General features: G+C 30.6%; 1 pseudogene; it reads right to left on the bottom strand.

Moving 5' to 3' along the window:
* Positions 1 to 15,862: 15,862 nt before the first annotated feature.
* Positions 15,863 to 21,389, bottom strand: LOC114387178 (annotated as a pseudogene).
* Between the last annotated feature and the right edge of the window lie 746 nt (positions 21,390 to 22,135).

The following is a 22,135-nucleotide window of genomic DNA, read 5'->3' on the forward strand; positions in this document are numbered from 1 at the left end:
ATTAAATTAATTGATAAATATTACAATAATCAGAATATTAGGAAGGATGTTACATTTATGATAACAAAAATGTGGGGAAAAAAAGAGACAAGAAGGATGTCCACATTTAGATCGGTTAACAAAGAGCTGTTCTAGAAAATACATTCTAAGCATCTAATATAACCTATGCACGAGATGTTTTCTAGATCAATTTTAAGACAGCTAATGTGCAACACTTGTCTCGATATTAAAAAAATGTTATTGTCTCCTATATTATATAAATTTTCTAAAGATCTTTGTAATTTTTATTTATATTTAAAACTTTTTGTTATATTGGTGTACATACGGTAAGGTACTCAAATTTCAAATTCACTGGTTAAAGTAAACCTACATCTAAACGTAGCAGCGGCTGAAATCCCTATTTTTTTTTATCTTTGGACTATAGGAAACGAAATTAGCTAATGTGAACTTACAGCTACACCAATGTCCAAAACAATATTCCTTTAAGGATGTACCGATTGGGTAACAACTATCGTATTATTAACCCATCCCTTTAGACATGAGCACTTTTCATGCAAAAGCCAACAAGTTACCAATTGCCAAATTGATTCGTAACTGTTTGCTAGCTATAACAGTGAATAGACCAATTAATAATGAGAACTTTAACCTCTATGATAATGATAGTAATAAAAAATAATAAGACATCTTCCTAGCCAAACAAGACGAATGTAGCCTCTAGCCTGACAATGCCAATTTAAAGAAACCAATATAATTTTTATAAAAAAAACTATGCCACAAATATAGTACTATAATCTAAGTTAATTCCCAAAATTGTACAGTGAATTTGGAGTACAAAATCATCCATGGAGCCCTCACAAGAAAGCAAGAAGCGAGAATTATGGCACAAGTAGCTATTGGAGGGAACCTTCCCTTGCAAGTGTCCCTATTTAATAAATATTAAAGCCTGAGAAGGCCGTAATATGAATAATATGTCTTCTGTTTTCTCGTGCATTAGACACACACCCCACGTAACCCTTCTTTTAAATTCTCAACAGCCACCTACACAACACACACCTGGTTTCATCTAAAATAAAACAATAAAAGGTTAAAAGGAAATAAAAAAAATATTTTTCTAAATTTTTTTATAAAAAAATAAAAGGGCAGAAGTTAGGGCTCGCAATTTTGATTAGTTGTTATCACCGACAAGCTACAGAAGAAGCATGATGCAGCTTTCCTTAGCTCCACACTGCAATAAACAAATGCCATGCTATTATTGACTTCGCATGGGGTTGTGATGATCGGTGAGTTTTTAATTTCAACACCTCCATTCTATGGAATACTTTGAAGTTTGAATTATTACAAGCCTTCCACTGGCTTCTAGCTGCATAACATCATTAATTACTCCACCATTTCTTATTTCATACTATATTTAGAATGATTTTAAATCTTCTTATTATGTCCTTTTATTAATTGTTTATTTCTTTTATATGGTTTTTATTGATTTTTTTTTTGTATTTTTAAGATATTAAATACTCCGAAGGTTTGGGGCAGTGCTATGAAATTCAATTCGGTCATTGATCTGATCGAGGTAGTGGGTCAGTGGTCTAATCGGTGGATCAGTAATTGATCCGATTTGATCTGATATATATTAAAAATTCAAAATTATATATTGACCCAGTTGAGGTAGTGGGTCAATGGTTCAACCGGTGGACCAGGATTGATCCGATTTGACCCGATATATATTAAAAATTTAAAATTATATATGTATCTATTATATATATAAGTATATAACTAACATTATTTGATTAAGAAAAGTCTATCCATACTCCAAAATCTAAAATAATAATTGATAATAATGAGATCAAAACGGTATCGTAAAGGTGACCAATTTTTTTTTTTGTAAAATTGGTTGGATCAGATCGATCTAACTAGGATCTAGTGACCTAACCGGTCAAGTTTGGTCAGATCATCCTAGGTTAATTGTGTGACCGATCTAATAGTGAAACCAGCCGGGTTAGGTTACCGGGTCTTAGTTTGACCAATCCAACCTGCTAAGCCGAACCAAATTTCATACCATTGGTTTGGGGTATATTATTTTTATTTAATTAATACTTTTTTAATAAAATAATAGAAAAATTTATAAGATTTTTCTTTATACAAATTAATCGAGTCAAGTAAGAATATTTTGGTTAATAATTTTTTGTTTAACACAATTTCATAATTAGTTCATGTTTGAAAACATAACATTACAGTTGTTTTCTTATAATTTTAGTTGTATAGATAAAAAGTATGATGTTTGGAAATCTAGCTTAAATTTGAGAAAATATTTTTTTTTAAATAAGTTGTTTTATGATGTTAAAAATTTGTAGCTTATGATTATTTTTTAATAGTTTATTGTTTCTTTCAGTTGTTTTTATTCTCTTTTACTGTATAAAAGTTCATTTTTTATTACATCCAAATGAAATTAATTAATTTTCAAACAACTTTTCAACAAATTTATCCAAATAAAAATTGTTTCGGATTATAATCTATTATTGAAATAATCTAATTTTTTCAACTATCATATACACAAGCACATAAATTTGAGATTATTATTAAACTGAAATAACTTCGTGATTTATAAGAAGATATAATATTTCCATTTTAGTTAACTAATTTTCTAATAAACTAGTCATTAAATTTTCTATAAGAAGATATATTTTACTTGTTTTCAGTCGTTTTAGAAATAAACAACTTGCAGGCAAAGAGAAATGGACACTCCCGTCTTTTCATTTGGAAGATTGTACTTTTTATGGAAAGCAATTAATGGATGGGGATTTAACTAAAAGAAATAAAGTGTTTGTTTCATATCAATCTCACTTTCTAAGTTACGTTAAAGGCCAATCTGTAGCTTCACTCTGACTGGCATTTAACGTGATCAAACGAAAATTTAAACACAATTACCCAACCATAATTTTGGATCAATATCCAAAGGTTTTTACTAGAGAACTCACTATTTTATCTTATTTATCTTAATTTTACTTCTATTTATTTTTCTGGATCCAAAGAACTTATAACTATATATTCCTTTTTATCTTCTTTCTACTTTTTTACCCTGTTTTATTTTTCATTACTTCTGATCTCTAAACATGCATGTCAATTTGGAGGCCGTAGTCTCCTTCGAATTATCATATACCTTAGTACCTACAAGAGAGATAGCAGAAGAGTTTAAACATTAAAATGGGATCAATAACTTCTATTGTGGTGGAAATATCTGTGGCTTCACTAGAGTAATCTGAGTTTTATATTAGTATTGAGGTATATAGGTAATGATCAGATGCTGATTGAAAAAATATAAGCAAAAATAATATTTATATAAATGGAAGGCTTAAATATATTTTTAATTTCTGATATATATTTTACTTTGCAATTGATCTTGATAAATTTTTCCGTTATATCTATTTTCTAATATTTAAAAAGTTTTATTTTAAATTTTTGTCCTAAATTAAGTGATGACGTGACTGTTAAATAGTTGATAACATAATTTGTCACACTCAACAATGTTAATATGTATTTGAAAATCAAATTTAAATTTTCTAGCGGTTTAAAATCGTCAGAATGAAATAAAGTTGTTTTTTTTTTTTGAAAAAAGGGGCAAACATGTATTTTTAAAAATTATAAGTAAAACGTTGCATTTTACTTTCTGTACAAACAGAACATTATACAAACGCAAATTAATAAATTGTATCAACTCTTGGGTTTCACAATTAATAAACTTCTCCATTTTCAATCTGTTGATGCCCCTATCCATTTTCTTAGTGTGATTTTAGGATTCTTCATATTTTGTATCATCTAGTATTAGGCTTCTAGATTGGTCAAATCCAATATTTGGGTCTGTTCATATTCTCTCCTTTCTTCTTTCTCCTAACATTACACACCCTTAGTAAAAAAAAACAACAACCAAGTTCTTCTCTTTACTTCGTATTCTTTTATGGGATGGTTCTTGTTATTGGTAATGGTCTCATAGTGCCTAGCAGTTAGATTTATGAGTTGTTGTTGTTTTTTTTTTTTATGCCTTTTTTTTTTAATTTTGTTTCTTCCATGTGCGTTTGATTTACAATTGTGAAAATGAGAAAACATTGGTCTTTCTTCCAAATTCCGGGTACCCTTTTCCTTTTGTGCAAAGTTTGTTTAACTCAAAATCAATATTTTGGAAGTGTCTCACCCGGGGTAATAAATGGTTCTCTAATGAATTGGATTGACAAAGATGGCAAGTTCCTTGTCTCAAAAGAGGGACAATTTGCCTTTGCCTTTGCCTTTGTCACCACAGTGAATGACTCCACAGCACGTGCCTGACACCGCCACCCTTCAAGGTTTATTGCGGCTTCGACCCCACCGAGGAATCCCTCCACCTCGGCAACCTCCTCGACCTCATTGTCCTCTCCTGGTTCCGCCGTTGCGGCCACCGCGCTGTCGCACTCATCTGCGGGGCCACCGTGCGGGTCGGTGACCCCTCCCGGAAATCCCTCGAAAGACCCGAACTTGACGCCGAAACCTTGGAGAGGAACCAATTATGGGTTGTGCTTAAAATACAAACTTGGTCAGTCCTAATTCTAATTTTGATTCTAATTCCTCTGCTGTGATTCTAAACAGCTATGATTGGTGGAAGGGGTTGCGTGGGGTGTTGGTGTTTGTCTCAGATCTGGACTTGTGGGTGTTGTTTGGGTGGGTTAAGGTGGTGGCGATGGAGTTGGCATGATAGGTTAAGGGTGGGGTTGTGGCGGCGTGATGGTCCGTGTGGCCAGATTTGGTAGACAGTGGTGGTGGCAATCACGATCACGATTATGGCGGTAGAAGGCGTTGCGGATCAGGTTTGGTCGCTTATGGTAGTTTGGTGGTGGTGGAGGGCCCGTGCGCACGGTGGGTCTTGATTGGAGGTCGCGTGCACTGAGAAGACCAGGAGGTCAACATGTTTTTGAAGTCTGGACTTTTTTTTTATAATTCTGGACTTTTTTAATATATTTTTCTTAAAAAAATTAAACATTAAATATGGACAATTTTTTATAAGCTATAAACTGGGATATCAAATATTTAATCGCTTAACTGACGGTGGTAAGGATTTAAAACAATTTTTTTTAAAATATCAGAGAACAAATATAAAAGAAAAATTTATGAGAAATCAAAATAAAAAGTTAAATATATATTAAAGATAAAAAACATATTTAAATATAAATAGAAATATATCGACATAATGCAGTTGCAATAATTGTCAGACTCAAACTGCATTATTATTATCATTACAGCAAGATTCACAAGCCTCCGAAAACATATTGTTTTTTTTTTTTTTGGTGAAGTACTGAAAATATATTGTTGTTAGTACTACAAATACCAACCAATGAATGCCATTGCAGTAGCTGCCAAAAGCTACGATAATACTATGATTTTATTTACTCTCACAAACCATAGGAAATTTAAATCTCCCAAGAACTTTACCCCTCATTTTACATATCCATCAAGTATTATTGGTCCCCCACCACCTCTATTATTGGTCCCCACCACCTCTGTATTGAAGCTAAACTGTACAACTTACTACTAGCATCTAAAATTAGCTCACATACAGAGCTTATTTAATTAAATTTATGAAAATGATTTATGATTTTTTTATAATTTATTTAAACCGAATTTTAACTAATTTGACTTTCAAATTGATAAGTTATGTAAATACTTTATCCGTATATCTATAACAAAACAAAACAATACATAAAAAGGATATTATTTATACTAACTATTTTTTGTCTCCACTTTTTAAGATCATTTTCTCCTTGATAATATTAAATATTACATACATATTAATTAATCTTCTTTTATTTCTATTCCACATATAGGGCAATCGCCCATAATTTTAATTTTGTAGCTTCATCATCTATGATCGAGGATCCTGATTTTGCAATCTCCTCATCCATTATTTTGACAAAAATTTCTCAACTCCACTCCTCTTACTTTTCGACACGCATGCCACCATTAGCAACACGATTACTTTCTTCAAATTGTTTTTGTTTTCCAAATCGAAGATTTTATCTCTTGATAGAGGAACTAACTTCCTTACTTGATAACTTCCTTGATTCCACTACGTGACCGTTGCCTCACTCACATTGTCATGTTTCATAATTGCCTTATTTTGATTTTCTTTATCTCTCTTTTTATTTTATTTTATTTTGAAAACATATTTTTTTAAAATTACTCGGATAAATATTGGTATACACAACATTCAAACTTAATTCACTCACTAAATTCGCCCAATAAATTTTTATTCGCATAGAATTAAAATAATTATACACATAAATGACTCTCATTATCGCACAATACTCATTGAGGAAAGTATTTTCAATTTGTTGAAGTACACCTACACTTTTAATAATTATATGTGATTCCAAATCATTGATCAATTGCTTTGAGATCTTATGCCTGTAACCATTTTATTTTTCTCTCTTCCGTGCCAAATTAGTTGCTTCAATCCATGAAGGAAAGCATTTTCATTTTAGGATATTTGTGTGGGACTCCAAGTCAGTCAACGCACTAATTTCAAACCAATTATTTGTTTACTCCTTGCTTGCATTAGAAAAATAAAAAGAGTAATAACTCACTCCATTTATTCATTATAATTCCTTTTGTTACTTCTTTGTTGGTCAATTTTTTTTATTAGCATCTTATTTATTTATTTTACATAATTTTGGTATGTGTGTGCATATGTATATTTGATTTAGAAAAGAGAATTACTTAGCAGATGAACAAATTTGAGTAACCACCCTTATCTTAGATATTGAATAATGGTTCTTATCTCTAAAATTGAGTACCCACTCTTTATTCTTTTCTTTTACATGTGTTACAATTATGCTTGATTTGAACAAATATATCATACAAGCAATGGATAGATTAATTGATGGTTTAGGAGCTTTAGAAAACAAAGAAATTGAAAAGAAAATTCTGAAGAGAGAACAAAGAAGTTATTGGGCAAGCCAAATAAAAATCTCTTGCATTTTATAGTTTTTTTTTAACCTTATGCTATTATTCTTCTTCATGTTATTTTATAGAACTTTTTTTATATGAAAATTAAGGTAACTCTCTATTTCACTAATTATTAAACTTAAATATTTTTTAATACTACTAAAATATGATAGACTACTCGCAATGCACGAAAATAGTATAAGAACTAAGAAAATTCGTATAAATCAACATGTATTCAGAAAATATATTGAATTAAAATTAATATACATATCAATTAAAAAAAGTATAAAAATAATAGAATGCAATAAAAATGTGAGCACATAATGTGACATTGCCTATGTTTCTGCTAGTGTCTATAATAAAAATAGACTGATTATTAATAACCTCCTTGGTAGAGCTCTACGGGGGCTAATATATATATCACTTTAAACATAACACTAGATAGTTTGGTTTGCATTCATGTGATCTTTCGGAAAACTTGAATTGATGATATTCAAGCAATGGAGAGTTGTAACCAAATCAATTTTAGCAACTATATATCTTCCCTTTATAGAAATAAATTTGTTTTTTTAATTATTAGTTAGACCACAGTATCTTCCATGCGAGATAAACTCAAGACTTGAACTTGATGAAATAATTTATTAATCTGAAACAATGATGTTCCAATTAACCCATGGGCTCAGTAGTAAATAAATTTTTGCTCAACAATAATTAAGTATAAATTGACATAAAAGTGGTAAACTATTTACATTGTAAAAATTTTGTTGTCTATTAGATTTAATCAATTCATGTAACTTTTTTTTCATTTTGTAATAATTATAATTAAAACAATGAAATGAAAATATACATTATACTAATTTGAGCCAAGATTCTTAATTTTTCACATGATATGCACCATGTTGAACAATCCAAGGGGATAAACACCAAGAAGATTTATATCAATGGACCATTAGCAATCATATAAGTGGGTTGACACTATACTTTAATACAAAAACTTAAGGATCAAATTTATAGATCTTCTTCTCACTTATATGGTATCCAACCTTCTCATTTCTATTCGATGTGAGACTTCACTTCACACTTGTATTCCAACAATCTTTCCCTCAAGTGTGAGTCTCTTCTACATGCTAGCATCCCCCTCAAGCGAAAATCATTTTTATTCACTAGTATTCCATGAGTGGGTCTTAGAGCTAAATCATGATTGTGACTTGTCTAGCCATTGTTGCTAGCATGCTTTAGACCTTGCATCGTCACAACACTTGCGGGACTAAATGTCTCGCCTCCATGCATGGACTCACCTGCTAGGAAGATTTTTGATACAAAGTGATCCCCATATCCATGGATCCACCACCAACTCCATTATACTCATTCGAATCGATCACTAATTTGAACCATCAGTTTTAATATCAATTGTTGTGCAATCGAGAGAGATAAACACCAAGGAGATTTTTACCAATGAGATATGAACAACCACATAAGTGAATTTGACACTACACTTTAACCCAAAATATTAAGGCTCATGTTTATAGATCTTCTTCTCACTTATATGATACTCAACATTTCTATTCTTATCCGTTGTAAGACTTCATCTCACACTTATAGTCCAAACCATTTAATATATATCATGATTTTGACTAATTTGGTGTTTCAAGTTACATATGTCGGCTTTAGGTGATGAAGTAGTGTGGTATCAAACTTCAATAATACCATAACCATGTGTGTACTTCCTCTTGTTGTTTTTAAGGTCATATTCTCCCCATTTATGAAAATGATTTATGATTTTTTGTAATTTATTTTAAACCAATTTTAACAAATTTTACTGTCAAATTTAATAAGTCATGCAAATATTTTATCGGTACGCATGCCTAATAAAAATAGACTGATTTATTAACCTCCTTGGTAGAGCTCAACGGGGCTAATATATCATTTTAATTAAACATCACACGATATAGTTTGGTTTGCATTCATGTGTCTTTAAAAAAACTTGAATATATACTAGCAATGGAGAGTTGTAACCAAATCAATTTTAGCAACTATCTTTCTTTTAAAGAAATAAATTTTTGTTTTTTTAGTTGTTTAGACTACAGCATCATCTGCCAAAGACAAACGCAAGTCTTGAACTTGAAAACTGATTATACTGAAACAATTCCTATATTAGTTAATCCACGTATTTAGTAGAAAATAATTTTTTGTTAGCATGTTAGCAATAATTAAGCATAAACAGGCATACAATACAAGCGGTAAACTATTTATTAATAAAGGATCAACTACAGTTACATTGTAATATTATTATTCTCGTTGTCTGATAGAATCAACAAGTTACTGTTTTTTTTTCTTTCATTTTTTAATAATTATTAAACAATGAAATCAAAATATTCATTTTACTAATTTGAGCCAAGATTCCTAATTTTTCACATGACATTTAGCATTTAATATATATCATGATGTTGACTAATTTGGTGTTTCAAGTTATATATGTCGGCTTTAGGTGACGAAGTACTGTGGTATCAAACTTCAATAATACCATAGTCATTAGTGTACTCCCTCTTTTGTTGTTTTTAAGGTCGTATTCTTCCCATTAATTACTTCACGTTCAAATGTTGCATATAGGCTTTAGTATTAGAAGAAAATAGGGTGGCCAATAACTAAGTGATAATGAAATATGCTTATTAATATATAGATACATCTAGCTTACTTTGTATAGCATTTCCATTGACAACAATAACTAACACTTTGTATATATAACCAACTTTAATCCATTTATTCATTTTGAAAGGTAATTGTTTATATCTTTGGTACCTATTTTCGGGTTAATAGTTTCCTGCCATTATAGTGTCCAACAAAAGGTGAGCTGATCAATAATTAAAAAGTTCCAATAAAACCCACACAATACTGTTAATTATAGTCCCTGTTATCTATGTTTATTTAAATGTATCTTCCTGTGGAAAGCATGCTAAATCATTAACAATTATGAGAACCATCATAGATAATTAGTTATCTATTTGAATTATCGATAAGGGACAAACCAGGAAAATATGGCAGAGTATGTTCTGATTATAGTCCTCTTTCTCTATTCCTGAGGCAGGTAATTATTAGAGGATATATATTGTGCTTATAAATTACTACAATAAAAAAGCTAGACAGGTATTTGATGTTTTGGTCGTGATTGATAATATATTTAAGCGGAAGTGAATAATGAATGATTGCTCGTGCATGCCAATTGTCAACTTGGTGATGATCAGAATTACTTATGTAAAAGTTTCTGGTCCTGCATGCGTCTTATTAGCTAATGCCCTTACGATATTGGAAAAGTAAATAATAATATGAAGTTTTAATTTTTGTCTATCTCATTTTAAAAAAATGTTCAAAATTATTTATAGCTTCAAAATATAAAAAAATATTAACTACTTTTTTCATAATATCCTAAGAAATATATTATAGTTGCAATTATACAGTGTGTAATTAATTATAAAATAAGACTAGTTTAGTGAGAAAAAAATATTTTATCATGAAAATTGGTACTATTCTAGTTTCAAATATAAGAAAATTTCATCTAACTTTATCTCACTTAATATTATTATTTTTAAAATATCTTTTATTTAATTGAGATTTTAATTCTAAAATGACTCATTTTTATTTCTAATATCACATTTGAATGAAGGATAAGTTAAAAAAATAATATTTAATTAAAATTGATACAAGTAAATGTGATTAATCAATTTTCTTAAGTAGTCTGAATCAATTTTTTTTTTCTTATATTTTACATTGGAAAGAGTATAAAAGAACTTTCTTAAGATAAAATAATTACTTCAAATGACAAATAAAATGAGACGGAGAAAATATTATAAATCACTTTAAGGATATTTTTTGTTATAAAGAAAGAAAAAATTTGAAAATGAAGAAATATAATATAAGTAAAGTAGAATGTTGAGACACTGAAAATGAAAATAGAAAATTTAATGTAATTTTAGTAAGACTTTTATATCCAATGTAAAAACAGATGAAACATCAACATACTGATCCAAAGAGGGCACAAACATAAAAGGCTTCCTTTGACACATTACTCACGCGATGCACCACTCATCCAAGAGAATTTTTCGTTGTTGTGGGACCCCACTTAGCTACACCCAGCTTATCTTTCTCTTAAATCACCTCAACCAAACCACTAAATACAACTGTCTTTGCTCGTTGTCTTTGCATAAGAATGTATAAAGAATCACAATAAAGGAATATTAGTATTTTTTAATAAAAAGATTTATACTTTTGATTTCTTGTTAGTACTCTTAAGATAATGGTTGGTATTAATAAAGTCCTACGCAATTCATAGATAGTTAAATTTTTTAAACATGTTACTAAAATTTGATTGTCGAAGGATATCCAATCACAATTCGATTGTGTAAAAAGAAAAAAAAAATAGTTAGCAAGTCTCTCCAATCACAATCTCAAAGAAGTTTTGATGCTTTTAAGGGACATAAACAATAGTAGGTCTTAATTTTGTGGCATCTGTGCTTCCAAAATAAACTAAAACCAGAGTCAAGTATGAGAAGGCAACGTCCCATTCAGAACGAAAGTGGGTTAGAAATTGATAAAAGGGATCCCCTTCGACATAGAGGACCTGATGTGGGCCGTGTTAATGGGCCTAAAATTATTAAATCATGACAAAAAAATGACTAAAAACAAAGAATCAAGACAAAAAAGAGAGGTTCCTTTAAGAGTCTTGGTGTGTAAACAGAGATTGCGATCAATCTATTTATCCCAACAATAATATTTCTCAATTAAAAAAAAATTTCCATTAGCCTATTCCACATTTTTTTTATCTATCTATCTATCTCCGTTACATCCTCATCTTATTTCATATTTCTCTTTTTTCTCTTCCTGTTTTCTCCTTATTGTAAAAAGTATGATGAAATTTTTAAGTGAGAATAACATTACTCTTACCCGAATGTTTGGAAATACTCAACCATGGTTTTACACTAGTATGATTTGTCTCTCCAAAAATACGGAATGCATTTTAACAGGTAAAATGAATGGTCATAACAGTTATCAATGTTAGTAATTTCATAATTTCATAATTTATTGTACATCTTTGAATTGCATCTAATCTTAATGCAAACCAAAATTATTATTTTATATCAGTTGGGAGAGATCAATCCTTTAGATTAATCTTTGTATCTTAAAAGATTAGTGTCGATCCAGGAATACTCAAATTAAAAAAAAACACTACTATTTGACTTATTCCAAATGTATCCCAACATTTGTATCTCTTATCATTTTTTTTTTGGTATAAACAAAATTAGGATCATTATGGTAATAAAGTTTTTCTTTTGAATAATAATCTAACTTAAGTTAGAATAATCATGTATACTTTGATCCGGACACTCAATGAGCATTTCTTGTCATTTAGTTTGTTTAGAAACTAAATATTATTTTTAGTTTTGAAAAATGAGGTGTAAAAATATTAAAAGTAAAACTTCAACCTACAATTTTATTTTTCTTTTTACACTAAGGATATTAGACCAGGTTGGGACCAATCAAAATATAACCTAATCCTTCTTCAAAATACATTATCTATTAACAAAATAAGCATATCCCAAATAATTCAAATATATATATATATATATATATATATATATATATGGTTATATAGTTTCGACACCCCAATTTGAAGTATTTAATTGATATACCCAATGTGCCGGCAATTTTTTTAACAAATATGAACATGAGATTAGTTTCCAATTCCAAATTAGAAATTAAAATGCAATATTAATGGGGTCAAGTTGAAGGATCCAAGTGTTGTATAATTGTCACATGAACCTGTTCAATGATTGACCCTACAAAACCATGTGCCATGGAGAAACAATTAATTTGGTGGAGCTAATAAAGATGTACTTTACAATGTCAGCAATCTAGAGCTCATGAAGGTTAAATCAAGAGTTTTGAAGGACAGGTTTCAGCAACATGGTTGCTTAGATTCACATCCCTATGCTTCTAGTTTTAGTGCTTCTTTCGTAGGGTTGAAGGGATGGTAGACCTAGCAGCACCAATCTCGTTTCCTTGCACGGCATGTCCAAGAAACAAGAAAAGCATGGCATTGGCATTTGTTGTTACAATTTAGGAATTATAAGAATGCAAACAAGGTAAGGCCAAAAAAATCCCTTTAGAGGTAAAGCCACGTCACACATTCAATTTTTTTATACTAAGGTGACAACGTTTGAACCTATTGTAGTATTGCCTAGTACAAATTACTCACCATTAGTACTCGAACTAACACATTCTAATAAAAGCACAATGGTTTTGTGATTGCTATGCAAATTGGAGACTAGCCCAGGCACGAAACCTTTGTCTACTTCGCTGCAAAACAAGTGAAGCAGATGCTGAGTCCATCCTCTTTGGTGCTTGAAGAATATGTTGCCATTAGTTCAGTTTTTCTTATACAATATTAATGCTGTTTTTTAAGAATACAAAATGTTATTTTGGTCTATTACTTTTTACTGGAATTTAGTCCTTTAAATATAAATTGCTACCAACTTTTGTATCTTAATTACGCAAAATGTCATCAAATAAGCCCTAATTAGGACTCCAACACTTATACATCAATAATATTTTTAAAAACAAGTTGAGTGTTGAACCATTCAGTGAAAGCAATTTTTATAATTATTGGTCCAATCATATGATCAAACTGTGGTCTATCAATGATAAATAAATATATAGTCTTAATTTTTATATAATATAACTACACTAGAAAAAAAAGAATTGTTTGTAGTCCCGCAATGTTTAGATGTGTACACCAGACCTATCCACTCTAATGCAAAAGAAAGTCGTAATAATTGAATTGAAAAATTGATTATCAAATAAATTGAAAACTAAAAAAAATTGAAAACCAAATTTTTTTTTTCTCTCCATTGGATTGGATTTTGATTACCATGTTCAAAATGAATTCAATCTAAATGGAGCTGAATTTTATAGTATATTCAAGGGCAATTGTTTTTCGCACCCGTCAAATTGCTAATAGCACAAGATAGGCAATTCCAATATTATCGTTCCGTAAAGTTGATACATATTCGTAATCTATAAGAGTCAGCTTACGATTTCGTAATCCATAAGTTTACGTAATTTGTAAACAAATCCGTAACACATAATCTGTATATGGATTGACAATTGTGACTTTCAGTTTATTAGCATGACGCTTTAACCAACTAAGTTAATAAGTCAATTATGTTATAAAATAATTAATATCGCTATATATAACACTAAAATTTATAATGTATATTTAATGCACATATAAATTTATATAATAAATTTTGTAATAATTAATTTTGATCTCATAATTAATTTGTTTACATATATAAATTTTATGAAACCTATGATTTTTTATTTTAAATTTATATATGTAAAAAAATATATTATTATATCAAAATTAATTGTAATAAAGCCAAAATTTTAATAATGTATTTTGAATTATTTTCCATTTGGATCTAGTATTGTATTTTTTTACATATATTAGATTATCTTAAAATTTTTTGAGATTATAACATTATCTTAAACTTACCATTTGGATTTAAATTTTAAATAATGTTATGTGTTATATAAGTGGTGTGATGTTTGATAATCGGTTTATTGGTGTATTTCATAATTTATTTTAATATTCACAATGTCTTTAGAAAAATCAAGAATAAATTCAATCTAAATCGAATTAAATTAGATTGAAATCAAATTAATTAGATGGTCAATGGGCAAAGCAAAGTGATCAAATGTTCAATGAACACCCCCTAATTTCTTGAGATGTTAAGATCCTTTTAAAAGGTTAATTTCTCATAACAAATGTTCTTTCATACACACAAATATAGATTGAATCCCTCGTGATATACTCCCGTATGGACTCATATACAAGTATAAATACTAATTTCAAACTAATTAATAAAGTTAGTTGACATAATTTAATTTTCCTAATCTCAAGTAAAAAATAAGATTATTTCTAAAATGTCCTTCATTGAAACTTGTTATCATAAATAAAAAGGAAGCGTTGAAAATAGAATTAGAATTAAATGATGAATAGTGTTTTAGGAGTAATAACATTAAATAGGATAAACTTAGTTAGATTTTCTTATATTTAAGTTTAATATACTAGATCTCTTTTTTGCTTATGAGTTTTGAGGGGACATTTTTTTTTTAAACTTAAGTATCACCTAGCCGAAAGTGAAAGACTAATCTTTTGAAGGCGTTGATCTTTCTCAACAGATGTTCTTTCATACACACAAATTTTAAAATCGAATCCCTAACAACCTCTAGTGATATTTAAGTGGTTTGAAACACAAAAAAAAAGGCACAAACAGAAGCAACATTTTGCAATTTTTTTTTTCAAATCGGTGAAAATAATGGATTTTGACAGTAGTTATATATATGAACCGCTGATGTGAAGGAGGATGGAGGGTGAGTAACCAAATTTCTTGTGAGATAAGATAACCATGGAACCATTTTTTAGTGCTTGGTTGCATGACCTTACATAACCAGCCATGAATTTAGTCTCTTACATTTCCTCATGCTAGTCTTGTGGCCCAAATGATTATGTTTTGTGTTAATCTCGTCATGTATTAAAGAGCCAACCTAAACCTTGTAACATTTTATTCAATATTGATAGAAGGGATAAACTATTACTTTTGCTCTTTGCACCACCTGCCTTTTTTTTAACTTACACAAAATTATCTTTTGTAGAAACTGTTGTCCGTACATGTCAAATAAAATAAGAAACTATTGTCCGTAATGTATTAAAACATGACTACGTTACAGACACTAATTTCTGTAAAATCCACAAAAAAGGTAGGGTGTAAAGGTGAGAGAAGAGGCTATTATTATGGGAATATAAAAAAAAATAGGGGGTGTTTTAGTACAATTGGACTTCCCAAAGAACTATAAGCACATTGTAGTCAATGCTACAAATGTTTTAGTAGTAAAAAAACAATGCTTCACCAACCAAAGAAAAAAGTTCATATATTCACCACCACCAAAAAAATAAGTTTATATGTAAACATCACATTATAAAATATTAATTAACAGTAGTATACATGCTAGCATCTGGCTTGAAGTGACGATTAGAAATTTGGGCAACAGAAATGAACAAAACCTAAGACCTTGACGCTACCTCATCTCAGGTCTCTTAGTAACCCCATTGTTGATGCAATGATCAAGATTCTGGTCTCCCTTGGATCCATCCTAAGTTATCATTTGTTACCATCATTTTGTTTTATCAAAACTTATAACAAATCCACTTTCATGGTCTGCATTCTGTCACAAGCCAGAAACTTTTCTCTTTTTTGACAACCCGTTTTTCTTCTCAAATATCTTTCTCTTCTTGATTTGCTTTTGGAATGATTGTCCAACCAAGGATGGGGGTTGTTTCAATGCAAAGCTTTTTGCTACGTGCCCCAAGTGGAGTTTCTTGATCATAAATACTCTTTTCAGCTCACCGCGATGGGCTGTGTATGCACGAACCCAAGAGCAAAATGCCTTCCTGGAAAGTTCATCCATCTCGGGCTGAAAAAGGACAAGGCATAAATAGGTTTATCTGCAAGGGATAACTTTTAAGAAATCCAATGGTAATGATTCTACAGTTAAACTTTGATGACATGTTTTCCAAGTCAAAAGAGAATTAAAAAGTTAAAACAAGAGTTTTCTCAATGATTATTCAATTAGATAAGACAAAGACAATAAGCAAGGTGAAGAATTCAATAAGATCAGCGATGAGGATCACCTTGGACATGATGAAGGCTTCAAGTGCCTTCTGGAGACAAAGGACCCAGGGATGTGACTCTAAGAAAACAGACTTCTTTGTGTGGTTCTTTTGTAGTGGAAAATTATCCAACACTTTGAGGACAGGATACTCCGTGAGTGAGACACCATGTTTCTCCAAGTCCTGTAAATAGTCTATTTCAACTGGTTGTAGAAATACTAATGACTCTCCTCTTTCGCCCAGTCGAGCAGTTCTACCAACTCTGCATCGTGAATTCATCATAAATCAGAAGATAGTATTTCAAATCATATTGGAAGAATATTCATCATAATGGAAGAACTGGGAAGATGCTTCTGAATCTACTAGACAAGATATCTAGTGAAACAAGCTCCACTCACCCATGGTTAAAATCACACTCAGGGCAATATAACCCAAACCGATACCTTTACTTTAGGCTTCTAAAAAAGAACTTTAAGTTTTATTATAAAACTATTGGGTAAGTGGTAAAACAAGCAAGAAAATCCTTAAAAGCATTATAAGCAGGACTTTTACATTTTTGATATTATAATGGACCCTTTCTAGGCTACATCTCTAGTATATTTATTTTTAATACAATGGTAATTATGATATGAGGATCATTTTAGCTATCCATTATACTAATTTAATAGTGCTATAGGAAAGGAAGATAAGATTGTTATTGCCTCTAATGCTTGAGATGCCGAGGCATTAAAACACATACATACACCCTAAAATAGATCATGAACTAAGATATTAGAATGACGTCAAGGAAAACAACGAGGTTAATTAAAGAAAAGTTCTAAATTTATTTTTGAAAGTAATGCTTCATATAATTCAACTTAGTATTTTGATCATATTTTACCATTTGATCTTCTAGCAAGTTATTTATAGGTCATTTATGTGTAATTTTGAGGTTAAATTATGTATGAATGTTAAGACATATATCTATTAGCTGTTGGAAGGAAAATTTTGATGTTTACAGGTGCCAATTCTCTTTTTTAGTGACGTTACTCGTAATTAATGGTCTTTGGAAGCCACCACGGCTGGAGCTTTATAGCACTACATTGCCCTTTTATGAAATACAATTGATGAACTCAATTCTCTCAAAACATTTATAGCTCTTACAGACCATATAAACAGGTACAAGCAAGCTTATTTAATTTAAATTTCAATATGAACATTAAAAAGAAGAGATCATTAATGGAACAAACTTGTCCATCCTCCAACCCTTCCCCTCGAACAAATAAATCAAACCCAAAAGAAGTCAAACAAGCAAATACCTATGAACATATTCCGTAGCTTCCCCAGGAGAATCATATTGTATGATGAACCTAACCTTTGGAAAATCCAATCCTCTAGCAGAAACATCAGTGGACAAAAGCAAAGCAGATTTCTCAGTTTTAAAGGCCTGAAAACTGGTTCTCCGGTCCTCTTGTTGCATATTACCATGTAACCGGAAAGTTTTGCATCCAAGAAACACCTGTTGGACCCCTTCTGTTTGTGAATAGGATGAAAATTGAAATTCACTTAACAGTGAATAGTGAAAGTCGACTGCATCACATGTTGAAAAGAATAAAACAACCTGTGGAATCATCAGATGAATGATTTTACTAATAAAGCAAAATATTTTGAATTTGTAACAACTTTCATAAGTGACGGGAAAGATAGATGCAATTGCAGATTCATTCATGTTAAATATAAGATCCAGTCCCTTAGCCAAATAATATGGATCTTGTTTTTTGGCAAGTAAAATTTCTTAATGACATATTGCCACATCCATGACATATTTGTATCCTTACACTTTATCTGCATATTTCTTACAAAATTACACCAGAAACATCACACAATTCATAGGTCATACCATTATACACCTATTTACAAACATTCATTAACCATTGAAAACAATAAATAAAGAGAGGAAAGTGTAGAGTGCAAATTGCAAATATATACCACCTAAGAAATACATTCAAGGAATCTAGGGCTAGGCAAGTAAAGGGGCCAAAGGTTAAAGTGAAGCCTAACCTTTTGTGAAGGTTCCCTTTCAAAGAGATGCTTTAGAATTGAAAGAAGTACAGGAAGCCGTGAACCACAAGGCACTGCATAGTAATGCAATTAGAAATTCAAGATCTTCAAATAGTATTTGAAAATAGAAAGCTTACTGAAGAAAATTCTAATTATCACATACCTTTCATGTATCTCTGAATCAACTGTAATGGGACTTTATAATCTCCAACTGTTGGTACTTTACTGTAATACTTATCTTCACTGTCTTCATCAGATTCTGAAGGATCAAGCCTTTTAATTGTTGAAATTGGTTCCATTTTTCTTACCATCAAGACCAATCATAACTGGATTGTCTAGACTCATTTTAGCAAGGTGGTTCACTCTCTCATTTAAGGTGGTAGATAAAAGCAAATTCTGTCTTTGCATTTTAGAGTGTGTTGGAACTGTATTTTTTTTTATCATCATGCCCTGTTTTCCTTGAACCTAAAAGATCTAGTATTTCCTCTATATTTTTTCCAAATCCCAATTCCAAAATCCTGCATAAAACATGTGTTATGCTAATTCATTCATGAGATAATATATAGCATAGGAAACAATACATTGAGAAATAAGTACACCATATTTACTATGCAAATATGGTAATTTCTATGATAGCAAAGCAATAGATGTATACCATACCGATCAGCTTCGTCAAAAATTATCCAGCGTAAATTTGAGTACAAGAACGATGTTGTGTTCTTCAAGTGATCTAAAAGGCTCCCAGGAGTTGCTATAAGAATTGATATGCCTGAAATAGGAACAACAAAGGTTATAATTTTGATACAGTGCAGTAAACTATAAAAGTCCTACTTTGAGCTTTAGACACAAGAAAGCACAACACCAAAGCTGTTTGTTATCATGACATATCTTTTCTGTTATAGATTAATTTACTTTCAAACATCCAAAAAGAAACTATAGTATAAATATCTCTTTTATTCCATAATTTCATCCCCACCATTTTCTAGATTTCATTGCTGAACAACTAGAAAATAAACTTCAAAGATAAAGTCAGATAAGGGGTAAGGATGATGAATACACATGATTTCAACCTTTGCGCAGCCTAGCTTTCTCCTTTGATCTATTTTCACCACCCATAATGTATCCGGGAACAATCCAATGAAACCAATGCAGTAACTTTTGAAGAATTTCATAAACCTGCAAACATAGCTCCCGCGTCGGTACAAGAACCAACGCTGTTGCCAATAAATCAATTAAATTATGATTAATAAGAGATGAACTTGCTATAACAAGAAAGAAAATAATGTTTTGACCCCAAACAGTGAAATTGACATGTTAAAGAATACTTTCATGAATGAAGTTCAACAAACTTTTGGACGATGCATTGTTTACACTATCAGAAAATAATTAACGTGTCTTTACTTGACAGTTTAAGCTTGAGGGATAGTTGTTAATTGACATATAATCAAGAGTTAAATCCTTGTCATTCTCATTCTTATGAAAGAAAAGGTTGAATTTGAGCCAAGGTTGGGATCAGGGTTTTTATCCAGGTAAAAAAAAGGGGTACACTGAGACCAAGAAGGACATTGGTGAAAATCATTAAAAGGAATCTAATGGTGAATAATATCACTAAGAATTTGGTTTTTAACTGTGCAAGATGACATCATAAAATCCATATAGCCGACCTCACCTAGATGAATAAGGCTTTTGTTGTTGTTCATAAGCAAAGGTCAGGTGGGTATGTACATTGTGTATGCTACAAGGTCAAAGGGCTGTAGCAAACCTAACAACAGTACAAGTTTTTTTCGTTTTGGGAGAATTCGTTGAAACTCAAACTTTCACATCCCCTTTCCTCTATGAAAGCAACATGAAGTCAACGACATCGAAAACAAATCAAATCGAAAGTAACTTGACATATAACGAAGTAAATGTAAAAAAATTATTAATAATTAATAACTTCCATTATCTCATCAATCTTCCCTATATCCAATGTAACATCAGTACATCACTACAATATGGACTATATAAGTGGCATATAAAAAACATCATTCTAAAATAACAAAAGTGATGGGAACCTAATCAAACATGCCATTTTGTGAAAAAGTAATTACACAGAGGAACTAAATATCTTTCAAAGCGAAAACAAAACACACCAAATGTTCCATCAGAGCGCTGAATCCGATTTTCATAACCCTGCAAGTGATGAATAATCGGAGCCAGATACGCAACAGTCTTCCCCGTGCCCGTTGCAGCATTCACCAATCTAAACTTCTCATTAAAGAAGTTTTTTTTTCTTGGTAAAAAAGACAACCTCGTACCATGAAACACAAAAATAAAATTTAAAATTTAAAATTAAAAAGAAGAAAAAGGATACGCATGCCGCCCCGAGAGAATAACAGGAATTGCTTGAGCTTGCACCAGCGTCGGAACTTCAAACCCCAACCTCTCTGTAAACAAAAAAAAAAAAATTAACATTTTCAATAAACCAACCAAAAATAAATAACAAACAAGAGAAAAAAAAATTACCACGAAGTTGTTCACATAAATTGGACTCAAGTCCAAGGCTGGAGAATGAGCACGAAGCGAAAACATCACTGTTGGTGCCATTACCCTCGTTTTTCACTCCCGGGCTCTGCTTCTTCGCCCCCATTATTCTTTCTCTCGTTCTCTTCTAACCTCAGAGGGTTTACGAGGTTTTATTACTTTGGGCCAAGTACCCAGTTTAGACCCATTAATGTGAAACAATTATGACAATTGCTATTTACTGTCCCATTTTTTAAAGTACATCCCCTATCTTCTCTTTAATTTTAATTACCCATATTTCATATTCACATACAAAAAAATAAATTTAAAAATAAATAAAGTAGTATGAGATAAAAAAAAATATTACCGAAAATACCTTTCTAAAATAAGGTATACCTATTATAGAAATGTATATATGAAATAGCGTTATTCTTGAAAGTCATTTTCAGTTGTCATAAAACATACTTTAACAAGTCACACTTAACGAGTAATTGTAATCATTGGCGTGCACATGTTTATTTGAACATTGTAAACACAAAGTTAAGAGGCACTAGAGACCTCGAGTTTAGAGGTTGAAAATGCATATTCAAAATTATTGATGGACAGAACAACGTGAGAAGCCACCATCAAAAGATTTGCTTTTGTAATTAAGGAATGTTTTTTTTTTCTTATGATTTATCTTGCTTTACTATGTAAAAAAAATAAAGTTTGATTTACATTGTATAATAAATGAAGTTTGTAATAAATATAACATGAAACACAATGTCATATGAAAAAAAACACAGTATTAAATATAATATTGCTGGAAAACACAATAATATATACTAAATATGGGATTCAAAATTAAATTTAAAAAATAATAAAGATAAGAGGAAAAAAAGATGGGATAAAAGTTTAAAATGA

This window comes from Glycine soja, chromosome 15, assembly GCF_004193775.1.
Source record: "Glycine soja cultivar W05 chromosome 15, ASM419377v2, whole genome shotgun sequence".
NCBI lineage: Eukaryota > Viridiplantae > Streptophyta > Magnoliopsida > Fabales > Fabaceae > Glycine > Glycine soja.